At 41.2% G+C, this 13,222-nt stretch overlaps 1 protein-coding gene across 1 annotated transcript in view; it reads right to left on the reverse strand.

Moving 5' to 3' along the window:
* Positions 1-12,606, reverse strand: part of tead1a (TEA domain family member 1a) — a 43,976-nt gene extending 31,370 nt beyond the window's left edge. Inside the window, exon 1 of the mRNA XM_061036812.1 lies at positions 12,344-12,606. The gene's annotated coding sequence lies outside the window, so the exon portion shown is untranslated. The remainder of the gene's footprint in view (positions 1-12,343) is intronic.
* Between the last annotated feature and the right edge of the window lie 616 nt (positions 12,607-13,222).

Here is a 13,222-nt window from a genome sequence, read left to right on the forward strand (position 1 = left end):
CAGCAGATTTCCAGTAAAGACAAGAATCCATTCATCCAACGGGCTGGCACACTACAGGCAAGATTTGTTTCATCTTCACCAAATGTGGATGTTTTTTTTTAACAATGCAGCTCTGGGCACTGAAGTAGAGTGGTCCTCTGTAACAGGCTTTGATCATGTAAGACTCATTTTACATGAAATCCCTGTAAATGCAGAATTTAACAAATGAAACATGCATACATGCTTTTTTAAAACCGCTCCCACAGTGTTATCCAATTCTCTGTCAGCTATCATTAGTTTGTACTATATATGCTCAGTATACTCAGTTGATATGACTTCCATTTGGCTCTGGTGCTTATAGGAGTCATAGTGTGTCACAGTGTTGATTTTTGCAGCGTCTTTGATTGTGATGGCTTCTCGGACACTGTTGGGATTGGGTTGTCCCCAATGAAGAATCTAATGTCAGTACTCCCTTGACAATGGAAATGCTGCGTGATTTAGATGGTTTTATCTTCATGCTGGAATGTTCCAAGCACCCAGAGAAGCCGGACAGTCCTGTCTTCTGTACAGATGTGTTCAATGTACTTGTTTCTTCTCGCAGGTACTCCAACATCCTCTGAGCAACAATACAGAAGAAGACTTTACCCTCGACATTCAGTAGGCTGAAGTTCTCTGCCTGCTTCCCTTTTGGGATCAGGACCCCCCTCTTCCTCTGCCATGCCGTCCTCATAAGCCTCCAGAGACACCTCAGGATATCTGGTGTGTTCTTGTACATTTTATATGGAACTCCATTTGGCCCTGGTGCTGAAGCTGTTCTTGCCCGTCAGACTGCATTTTCCACCTCCTTCCAAATTGGAGGGACAAGCTCAAACTGGTGTTCTGGTGGGTCAACTTGTGTCTGCTGGAATAGTTAGATGTTCATGCTGCCTTGGGTCTGAGTGGGTTGTCTTCAAGTAGTCCTCCAGCTCTTTCTTCCTTGTTCTCAAGGCTCTTGTTCTTTTGAGGAACTTGAAAGGATCTTGATAGAACCGTGTTCTTGTTTGTTCTTTTTTCCTTCTGCGTGCGTTTCCATAAGTGATCTTCTCTGCGGAGGGATGCTGATCTGGTTTTAATATCATCTTGAAGCATGTTGATGCCTTCCTTTACGCTTCAGGCATTTTTCTACCGTTTCCTGAGTTGTCTCCTTTCTTGGATGAGGTGCTTGATCTCCTGTTGCCTCCTGGAAGTTGGTGCAGCTGGAGCCTTCTTCCTGCCTTTCCTTCTTTGCACTCCAAAGCGATCTGCCCCGTACTGGTTAGATGATGTCCCCCATTCTTCCCAACTTCCTTTCAACTGAGCCTTGTTGTTGGATCGAGGTCAAGTCAGTGTTGACTGTTCCCCATGTTCTTGTCAGCAGCATTAGGCCATTTTACATGTAGTCTGTGCCCTGTCAGCCTCCTCTGATTGGAGGGCTTCACTGATGATGTCATCTCTGTGCTCGGGGTTCCCTCTTCTCTGACAGTGGTGCTGATGCGCTGCAAAAGATGGTTTGAGTCTCTTGTTGTGCTTCCCAAGAAATTAGTAGTTTTCAAAAAGCTCTAAGCCCAGTCCTTAACTGAACATTTGGTTCTGTAAAACAGAATCCAAAAGCATGTTCATCGAAGGTTCAAGCATGAGGGATATTTTTCTACTCCCGATAGTCAGTCATAATATTTCACTCGTTACAATATCAACTTCTTTTGGTGCTTTCACACACTGAAAACTTTAAGTTAATCTGAAAGTGTGATACAAATCGGCCGATTTATTATTCCCCCTTTACAGAATTTTTCCTGCCAGCCCCCCAGGAATATTTTCCACATGAAGATGGGGTAAGCTGATGTTACGGCACAGCAGGAAATAATGAAGAGTATTTACTGCAAGTTGATGACTTATATGTCCTGCGACCGTCACAGGACTACAGACTTTATGCAGACGTCCTGTGCGATAAAGCTGCAAGTAATGAAACTGTGTTCTTCTTTGCTCATTTTTTGATAAATATGTTGAACTACATGTAGTACTGATATACTTGGATATAAAGGCAAAAATTATCATCACACAAGATGTGCAAAATACGATGTTATTTAGAGCCAAGGAAACTAGCCAAGATCTCCAGGCAGGAAAAGAGAAGCAAAGTGGATTTTGGTCAAACTTTACACAGACAGTTAAAACTGAATGAAGCATAACACCTCATCATTCTTGTATGACATCAACTGCCTCTCAAGAGACTAGTTAGAACTGGTTATGAGCAGTGAAAAGGGAGGTTTGAAGATTAGTAGAACAACCAAAGTGAGGCTCCAGGGATGTGTGCAGGAGAGGGGCCCAGCAGCAGATGGACACTGGAGAGAGACATTAGTCAAACAACAATCACCTCTATCTGGTCAACTCCTCTGCACCCTCTGAGTACCCCTCCCCTCTGTGTATCTCTCTGTCACCAGGCAGGCCCAGGCCACTCCAGCCAGGACAGCAGGCTTCATGGTGTCAGTGCCAGCCCTCGGGAGAACACACACAGGGCATCCAGCCACAGTCCTGCAGCTGCCTTGGACTCTCACACTCTCCCTGTGTTGCCTTTCTTCCTCTTCCACTTCTTTCTTTCAGTTCTTTATGGCTTCTGCTACATGCCAACTGCATGTACTTGTTCCTGAGCGTGTCATTTGTATGGTGCTCAGCCTCTGTACTGTCAAAAGCAGGCCAGTGAGGTTGTAATGAAATGTTATGCAACTATAGGCCCCCTACATAACCAGAGGGGCCTATAGGTCTGTATTTGCGAGTGTGTGTGCAGCAGGGGGTCCTGTTGGTATACAAGTTGAATGTGTTATCACAGGCTAGTCAGCTTCTTTCACTCTTTTTTTCTCTTGGACCACTCAGCAGCATCTGTTTCAACTGCTTCCAACTGTGCACACACACACACACACACACACACACCCCTGGTTTTATACAAGAGGATTTTCTCATAATCCTCTAAGCAAACATTGTTCCACTTTACAATTTTTTGTCATGTTTTAATGTTGCCCTACAACACAAATCAAATTATACAACACTTGATGTAATGTTTCCAGTTTTCTGCTTACATAAGATTTTTTTTTTTTTAATCAAGTACCGTAAGGCAGAAGATTTATTTATATTGCTTTGCGCCACAAACGTAATCTCTACCTGAACAGATTCAGTGCCACTTCATTTGTCTTGCCACTTTCACAGCCTCCACAGTGGACACATCATTTGCAACAGAAGACCATTCAAGTACACCTCATGTTATTCCACAAGTCTCAGAGTATTATTTAAATGAATGATTTGCTGATGTACAGTCTGACCCTGAACACCAGACGTGTCACTATGGGGAGAAATAACATACATAAATCGTATTCCTGCTCTCCTTTTTACATCCCTTTTATGTGCAGTATAATGAATGAGTCTTTTCAAAATGTAGTCACCAGATCTCTTCTACATTTTTGATATTGACTGATGAGTGAATAAGTACCTGGTTTATGTTTTATAACAGCTAATTATAAGTATTCAGCAGAGTGTGTGGGGACTGCTGCTCATTTATTTCTATAAGCCGTGCTAAACCAAATCAGCTTGAAGACATCAGCAGTCTCACACTGAAGTATAAAGGATGACTGATCAGAGATCATTGATTTATAAAGTTAGCCAACTTTGAGCTTGTCAAGGTAAAATTGATGCAGACATGGATAGAAATCCAGTGCTGAAATAAATTCACAAAATGTTGAGTGTTCTTGATGGTTATAACATTTTTGCTTTGTGGTATTAATATATCATATTAAGGCTCATAGTAGCAGCTTTCAGGATTTCTCTGTACTATAGCATTGATTGCATTGCTTTGATTTTTTTCAGCCCTGGAATAAAAAAAAATTTCAATTTGCCCCAAAAACGTTCTAAATTACTTTTTATAAACATGTGAGGATAGTTGACTAATGGCAGGCACTAATGGATACTTTGAATGTGGTAACTCATTTAGGCTAGAAGCCCAAATTCCACAGAGACGAGCCGCAACATAAAAAAAAAGGAACCAGCTAACTACAACACCACAGCACTGCTAGTTCATAAACTTCACTAACCAAATATTTACATTTCTTTTAAGAACAAGATGGATGAATAAAATATCGAGAGCTTGAAGCTCCTGCGACACTTTTGCTTTGTGTCTATTTTGCTGCCCCCTGTGGACAAACATATATCTTATCTCTGCGCTGGTAAAACAGATACTGGACCTGTTTTCAGTCATGTTTCTGTTGATCTTTATACTACATGTGTTGCTGGAGCTTTTTGACCTCTTGAAGAAGTTCACTCTCCATGCACCTTGACAGTTGGTGAAGTTTGCTTCAAAAATCAATTTGGACGTTATTATCGGGTGATACTCGAGGGTTAAATTGGTCCAAGCTGTACTACTGGCACACTTTATCCAGATGTGTGGACACGACCTGGAGCTGTTTCACTTGGAAGGACAAAGCCTTTCTATGTGGATGGCCTGCTCTTGCTAAAGCCCTTCAGTTAGGAAGCTACTTTAAAGACAGAGAAACAGATGTCACATCTGTCCAGCCTGAACTTCACAGTAAAGGAAAAAACAGTCAGATCATCGTCTATCTGTGGACAGAGAGAAAGTCCAAATTGGAACTTGATATTAAGGAAACAGCAGCACACGGCATACAACATGAATTTCTGATATATATTTTTTAAAGATACTCAAAAATAGTACAACTTTCTTGGAGCCTGTATGTTAAGATAAAGTTATGCTCAGGGGCAGATTCTAAAGACTCAACTTCACCTACAGCTCAAATGCAGCGTTTCAGATGCATTTGGAATCATCACATGAGCTAATCTTCCCCATTTGATTTCTATCTGTGATGAACACATTAAAACTCACATTAGATCTTAAACCATTCAGCCAGAGAGGAAGAGTGACTTAAAAATCTTGTTTTGCGATCAGCATACCAGCTGTATCCAACAATGTTTGAAAGATTTGTTGAGCCTTACATACGCTTCTGTGGATACAACCATCAGTGGTCACGAATGGTGAACTACAGAGGTCACATGAGGACACTCGTCCTTGACCAACTGTGTCTTGAGTTAGCCATCCTAAATGCAATCTAGGAGCACTCACCCCTGTTTGTACTGTTATCTACTCGTGATCAAAACAGACAAGACTCCATCGGCTGAAAAATGTGCAGGGCCAGATGTTAAGTAAGGACATTATTTCTCACAAGGCTACTCAACCATCAATCCTGTGACAATTTTTACCAACAGTGTTTTGTGCAGCTGGTTCAAACTGAAGGATGGGTGAGTGCAGTATCAATCTCTCCAAAAAGTGTAACAACCATGAGATGCAAAATAAAGCCGATTTCAAATATGCACTCCTGAAAATGTATAGAACATTTCAGGCAGACTGCCCATGAAATTATTCCTGAGTTGCTTGTTCACACATGCACCTCACAGCCGGAGACTATCTATGTCAGACAGGAGGGGGATATGTGAAAATGAAATGAAGCAGAAGTGGAGGACAAAGAAAAAAAGTCAAAAACTAATGACAATTTTTGTCTTTAAATCAATGCTATGTGTGATTCAACAAAGAAGTGGAGAAGAACATACTGGTACTGAGATCACACTGGTCATCACATAAAGTGTTGCGTCGGTTGCAGGACATTAACACCATCACCCCCTTACACTTGCTTGCGGTCATTTTTCATGCATAATTGCTGCCTCTATGTTCTGACATCAGCTCACCAGACTTTACATGGAAAATTTAATAGACGACTGATGGTAAAAATTCTGGGTGAAGTCTGAATGAAAAATGTGTCCTTTTACGTTCACACATGCAGCTCACCCTGAAAGTTTCAGGACGTTTACAGGAGTTTTGTGCAAAGTGTGAAAAAACCACAAGATGCTAGATTTGATCTTTTCTGCTTCTAGGAAAACTGTGTCGGTTTCTGGAACTATCAACAACATACATTTGTTTTCTTTCTTTTGCTATTCAGTTCTGCATGGATATAGAATTCAACTAATTTAGAGTTTAATGGACTTTCTATATGTTCAAAAAGCATTAATACTTCCGACAAAGATCAAACTGATATCATTAGCCTCCATTCCAAAGCTGATTTCTTCTCCATTACTTGTAGTTTGTTTTGTCTGCTTTCACTCTCTCTAGATTAAATGGTCACAATTTCTAATAATCCATTACTGCGAAAATCATTTTACACAATGCCAGGAAAAAAACTTGAGTCCGATTGATTAGTTCTGACCCAATTTCATGTTTGAAAAACAAAGAAATATTCATTAGAGCCCAATGAAAAAGCAGCCTCAGTGAAACAAACCCCACAAAGCTACTTTTGTGCTGCCCCTGTACTTATACACACTTAAGAAAAGACAGAGAAAATGAGAGAGGGACTTGCTTTGTGAGCGGTGAAGAGGCTGTGATTCAAAGCATCCCACTCTACTTACAGATGCATTACCATTTATGCACAAACACAGTAATTGTTTACAGCTTGTACACAGAGAGGTGCATGCTTATTTCTTATTAAAATATGATGGTGAAAGGTCTAGAAACTCGTATCTATGATCTCTATCCTTCTCTGTTACTTTTCTTCTTCTATCAGTTTTTGCTGAGTCAGATTAGGCCATTATCTGGCCTCTTCCTGGGTGGGGGGCAGTTACTGTCACACACACACACGCGCACACACACACAGGAGAGACAATATACTCAGACTGTAGAAAGCAAGGCCTGGGGAGGTTGCAGCAATACCAACACCATTTAATAAGTGTGAGCCTGGGAGCATTGTGCTGAGAGAGAAACCACGTGTGTGTGTGTGTGTGTGTGTGTGTGTGTGTGTGTGTGTGTGTGTGTGTGTGTGTGTGTGTGTGTGTGTGTGTGTGTGTGTGTGTGTGTGTGTGTGTGTGTGTGTGTGTGTGTGTGTGTGTGTGTGTGTGTGTGTGTGTGTGCGCGCGAGCATGTAGTAGTCTTGTCCCACACCCAGTAAAAGAACATTGTATGGCTACATGAAAGTGAAGAGTACCCTGAACTCCATCTCTCCACCACAATGACATCCTCTACAGCTAACAGACGCTCTGCTCTCATCTCCACTGCTAAAAACAGAGATATAAATACACACACAAACACACACAAACACACAAAATAAATTAGCCCCTGAACTATGTTTTCCATTTGTGGTCCATTAAAACTTCGCTACTGCTCTATTTAGACTGATGCAGGTTTATAAGGAGGCAGAGATTGTGGCTGCTGTGCATCCTTCAACCAGTGTGCCGAAGTTATCTACGGACAGAACTGGCTTTGCTTCTGGTTATTTTTTCTCTGGCTACAAAAATGTGTTTCTTAATCAAAGCCTAGAATGGAGCCGACCAAGGCTTTATCCTCTTGATGCATGTGCTACGTAAGCAGATAGACAGTCATTATTTCACAGCGCAAACACACCCATAACATTTTGGAACAGTTTACCAAGAGACACTTTCTCACAAACTCTCTTTTCAGTCCCGACACTATGATGATAATTTTGCCTTTAAATCAATGGGAAGAATGTATTCACATCACCATCACATGAGTGAGAGGAACATACTTGCAAGCAGAAAACATTGTGAAGCAGCTTCATTGAGTATTATCTGCTGTGTTCACACACAACGGCTCACCCAGAAATTGTGGGTGAAATATTTCTTCTGTTTGCATTCATGCTTTCCTCCCCGAAATTTTCAGGAAAGAGTTTAGTAAATATGTTAAAACTCCAGAAATGCGTCCATCATATCATTAACATAAGTGTACAAAATATAGGTCAAAGTAATTTATGTAGGTCATCATTATTAGCCCTATCAGGTTTACCTTTAGTTTTATTCGCTTTTGTCAATTATCTTTCAGAATACTATAATTCAATTATTGCAAACCAAATGTTTCAAGAAGATCATTTTACCATATACGGCATTAAAATGAATCTGGGAACACTGCTGAAAAACTTCCACGTAGATTGGCAATTGGCAGCAGTTACAGACAGAATATACTTAGTTTCTTGTAAAGGTTTTGTATCTACAGTGTTTGGTGTTGGAGATTCCCAGCAGCAGAAAGCAGCAGAAACAAGCCTGACAGACTGTTTAACACTGAAAATATTCTCACACAGACTAAATCAAAATTCACAGTATATTTGTTTGACCTGCATATCTAAACACAAGTCTGGGTATTTGCTTAAAAAACGTAATCCATGCAACCCCCAAATGACTTTTGTAAAATAAAAGTGAAAGTTAAAACCTCGTATAACTTTAGTACATAAAGCACAGTCATTAAGAAACACATTGAATAAGTTCAGTAAGTGAATAGGCCTGCTAAAGACTTAAGCTGGTGTCCTGAACAAACAACAGAGGAATATTGTTCCAATGCGAGGTATCAGAGAGCAGAGTGAGCTGTTGTCCTGCAGAGTGTTTATCGTGCCAATTCCTCCAACCGGGAGGAGCAAACAAGGAGTACAGGCCTTAGTTGAAATCTAGACTTCCAGCCCACTTCCTGTTGAGGACAGGAAACCTGAGTTTGTTTTAGATTTCCCATGAAGGGTTAGTCACTCTACATCGTCACTCTTCTAATGTGCTCAGTGTAATAACCCGAAATGAGGGCAGAGAAACTGAAAATACATTTTCTCTGTCCACATTAGCAGTTTGGAGAAGGTGGTCCACATTGAAATGCAGGAACCACAGGAAGACACTAAAATCTCTCTTTTTTTTTTAGGTAATTGTGCATGCAAATAAATAGTTTTTTTGATTATGGTCGTCACATGGGAATGGCTAAACCTGACAGTCAACTTCCTTCAAGCTGTGTCACCTGTGTCTGTGTTTTACCCTAACACACAGTAAACATGTTTCTTCTATTTTACATGACTGAAACAATGGTGGAGTGTTACATGTGTTTAATGTGAACAAAACTTTAAGGTCAATCACATTGTAATAAATTCCACATCAAATAAAAACAACTGTTAAAATTAATTTTCCTTCACTTTAACTGCAGAAAGAAATATTTATCCTAACTATTCTGTTTTTTTTAAAAAGTCAAACTCTTTTGTGAGAAGCACTCCGGGACACATTCACCGATTATTTAAAACAATCTTTGAGTCACTGAGAAATATGTCAAAGGAGATACAGGTGCATCTTGCAAAAACTCATCTGCAAAATATGCTACATGGATTATTCTGAATTATAAAATGTCCGTTACAGTAAAGTAAAGAAGATAGAGTTTGGTTTTGGACATGAGAGAGGCAGACAGACGAGGGGAGAAGGAACAGGGAGTCCAGGCAGTCAGACAAGCCAGCACAGGCTCTACGGCCTCCTGCAGCCAGAAACCAGCTTCCCCTACTCCACCCCACCCAGGAGGGTACCTATTGTTCCCCCATCCCCTAAACAAAGCCAGCCCCCCCCACCCTCCTTCTCCCCACCTACCCCCTTTAGCCCCTGCCCCCTTCTAACTCTCGCACTCACCCCCCACACACTCAGCATTGTTTCTCTAATAAACCAGCTCCGCTCCCCAAATTTCATTACACACGAGCCCTTTATCAACACTCTGGACTTTTTATCTTCTTAAAATCACATCACTCTTCCTGCTACATGCTAAATACCCCCCCCCCCCCCCCCCCCCATATGACAACAATGTGCAGAAAATGACCATATCTGTAAACAAAAACAAAACATTAAAGTAGATATTATATTCCAAACAGGAAATAGAAAGAGGAGTGCATGAAATGTGTGTAAGTCATTATGTGTGTAAACATGAGGAAACTGTTTCTTTTAACAACCACACAGGTGTGTTCACAGACAGAAGCAGCAGGAGTCAATGTTTCACCTGTTGATTCATCCAAACCGGAGATTTGTATCTACAGTAATATATAAATACATTCAGCAAGGACACTAAAATAAGCAGAAAAAGGGCTAAATGATCAGAATGACAATGGAGAAGTATAGGACTACATCTGGACATCACAAGACATCATTTCATGCCAGGAAGATTACTCCTCCTAATCCTGACTCCATGAAAGAAATCTGTGTGCCGGATTTTCTCCTCCTGTCTAGAAATGAGACAACAGATGAAACAACAAGGAAGAAGGCGAGCAGCCTGCCGCTCACAACTCCACCATAATGTTACAGCATTGGTGAAGTGCAGGATCGCACACACACACAAACATGTGCACACACACACACACACACACACACAGCAGTTGTGACTAAAGCACACAGAGGCCATATGGTGCGTCCTCATCCACCGACGCCTGTTGCTGCTGCAACAATAGGCCTGCCTGGCCTGGACAGCAAGAGGCAAACACATACACACACATACACACAAATACACACACACACACACACACACACACACACACACCAAATGGTCGTTAGTCAGTCTGAGTTGCCCAGAACAAACGCCTAGATTTGCATTCTGCACCTCCTTTCACCCCCCCTCTCTCACACACACACACACACACAACACACACACAAGCTTCCCCAGTCTGTACAGGTGCACAGAGCACTCAAAACAGATGTCAACGGACTGGAGAGGGCGAAGAACGGGGGGGGGGATGACGGGAGGCTGTTTGCCCAGAGTGACGGTGCTTTGTACACGCAAAGACAATGAAACACACACACACATATCTCCTTTCCCTGTTTCAATGTCAGGGCTGCCTGATTTATTATTTTAAAACTGAAGAATTAAAGGGGATTCAAAATCTAAAAAAGGTCCCATACTGTAACTGATGCACTCACAGGTTCCCTTTTCCCCATCTGTCAATATTTCACATGTTCAGCAGATGGAACAAAACTATAACTAAAGTTTACTTTTTCTTTTCAAGTCATATAAGCTACTGCATAAATAAACTTCATATAAATAATTTATTAAAAAAATCTGATTTGCGTTTTTTTCTTCTATTCTGGGTTTTTAACAATATATGTTTCAAATGTATTAAAAGAATCGACTGCTTACCAATCAGAACAATATGAAAGGACATTATGACTTATGGCTCGGATCAACTTAAACAGACTGATTTCAATGTTTCCTGACATTTGATATTTTTTTGTTTTATTTATTAGGAAAACTATTTTAAAAAGTACAATAGCATCACAGTTGATTGAGGGACAAAATTACTGACTTAAACATTATACCAGTTTCATAAAGTAGCTTCATGATAATAGGATTTAATTCCTCATTGACAAAACTAAACATTTAGCCCATTTGACAGTTTCATTCAGCCACATCAATTTAGTACAAGACCCTTTTATCTATCATCCCCCCCCCCCCCCCCCATCTGACAGATGGATTACTGTTACAGAAGTAATGCAGCTACTATGCTTCATGCTGAAGGCTGTAATCTTCTCCAATAATTACATTGTGGTTTGGCCTGCATTACCACAGATGTCTTGCTATAAAGGATAAGAGCAGCCCTTTAATCAATATTTAAAAGGAAACACACAACCAGGCCTCTATGTCTTTGGAGGGGTATTACAGGCTGGTATGGGGGATTTAAAAACTATGAGGTCCCTAACAAATTCACCACCAGTCTCCACAGAGACTTCAGACAGATTTGATTGGAGCCGGTGTTCAAATGAAAATGTGTCTCACCTGGCTAATCAATGAAAAGAAACCAATCTTATTGAAAGCATAGAATGAACCTCCGTTTAGTCTATAAACGGTGTAAGGTGTAATTGCTGAATTTACTATTCGAGTTCTCTGGAAAAAAAAAAGGTGGACAACTCTAATTAGGATAATAAAAAAAAATCATCCGTATCATTTCTATCGCTTAAAGATGTAGGGAGGATTTCATTGAGCATTTACAGTAATGTGCTCTGTCTACGTAAACACAGGCTGTGAGCATGTTATCAGCCGATGGCCTGTTCCTGTGACTCAGGCCTGCCAGTGGAGGAAAAGAGAAAACCCCGCCGATGCAACAAGTCCCCCATTCACTCCCAGCTTTGTTAAGCTGCCTCCCAGCGCAGCGGCGAACATGTTTCCATCCGAACATCAATCCAACAACTTCACTCCCATACGGAAATACGACAGCGTGTCTATCCAAGAGGAAGATATGATAGAAACCCAGGTTTGTTTATAGGTGTCGGAAGAAAAGAGGACAAAACTGATGAGAAAGCCACATCCCTCGCTTTGAAGCTCACGCTGCAAATCATTAATAAGCTTGTTAGACTTTTTAACATCTATGAAGGGTTTAAGTGGAAGGTCTTGTTCGTCATTTCGCCTTAATTGCCGTAATTTCAGTTTTAGGGATCACTTCGGGGTTTTAGAAACAAGCGAAACGTCCGGGGGCTTTCAGACGTGAAGGCTACAGGCTGATGGGGGGGACTATACTCCTTGGGAACTTACCTCGATTCAAACGCCTCTTTATGGATTTATTCCCACACTTTCCCACGGATTGGAGTCCTTAAAGCATCGGGAAGCACTCCGTCAACTCCAGAGTCTCCTCTCGGTTTTGGTTTAAGGAAGGATCGGGTGCGCTGAGTGCGTAAAATGCGCAGCGTCTCTCCAAGGATGCGAAATATGCGCGGAATGGGAGCAGGAATGAAATGAACGCAGCGGACTGAGTTGAACGGGGCGGGGTGAGAGGGACTGGCGTCACCCTGGATGGATGAGGTAGAGTGAGTGAGAGATGGGAGGATGGGTGAAAAAAAAAGGAGAGCGGGAGGGGGGGAAGGGGAAGGGGCCGGACTGTATGGGCTGCGTTCAACAACAAAAGAAAACTGTGGAGCGGCCAAACTCTATTCAGTAAAGAATGGGTCGAGATTCAAACGAGGGCGGCTCTGCATGCAACAGCAGCTGATAACTAATCAAATGAAAAACTACAGTGACAACATCATTGTGAAAGGTGAAACTTTTCATGCGAAGTCTAATACAATGTAAAATAAAGTAAACACTAAAAGCCCATACATTTGGTTTAAAGTAATCTAAAGGCCTACTTTAAAAATTTGACGAGACAATTTGATTTATTAAAGAAGAAAACGCTAAATTAAAACGTAACCACTTGAACAAACTGTCCATTTCTTAATGGTCTCACTTGGTCCGGTATAGCCTAATATCTATGTATAGATTGGGTTAGCTGACTTATAGACACCATTGCATAACAAAAATTAGAGGGTGGTTTCCTGACTTTATATCTGTTCTCTTCATGTCACTCCAGTCTTTATTTTTAGTGTTTCCCATGAAGTGTTTACAATGTTAAGTGTGGTCACAGAAGCTGCAGTGTAG

Source organism: Labrus mixtus, chromosome 4 (genome assembly GCF_963584025.1).
Source record: "Labrus mixtus chromosome 4, fLabMix1.1, whole genome shotgun sequence".
NCBI classification, from domain to species: domain Eukaryota; kingdom Metazoa; phylum Chordata; class Actinopteri; order Labriformes; family Labridae; genus Labrus; species Labrus mixtus.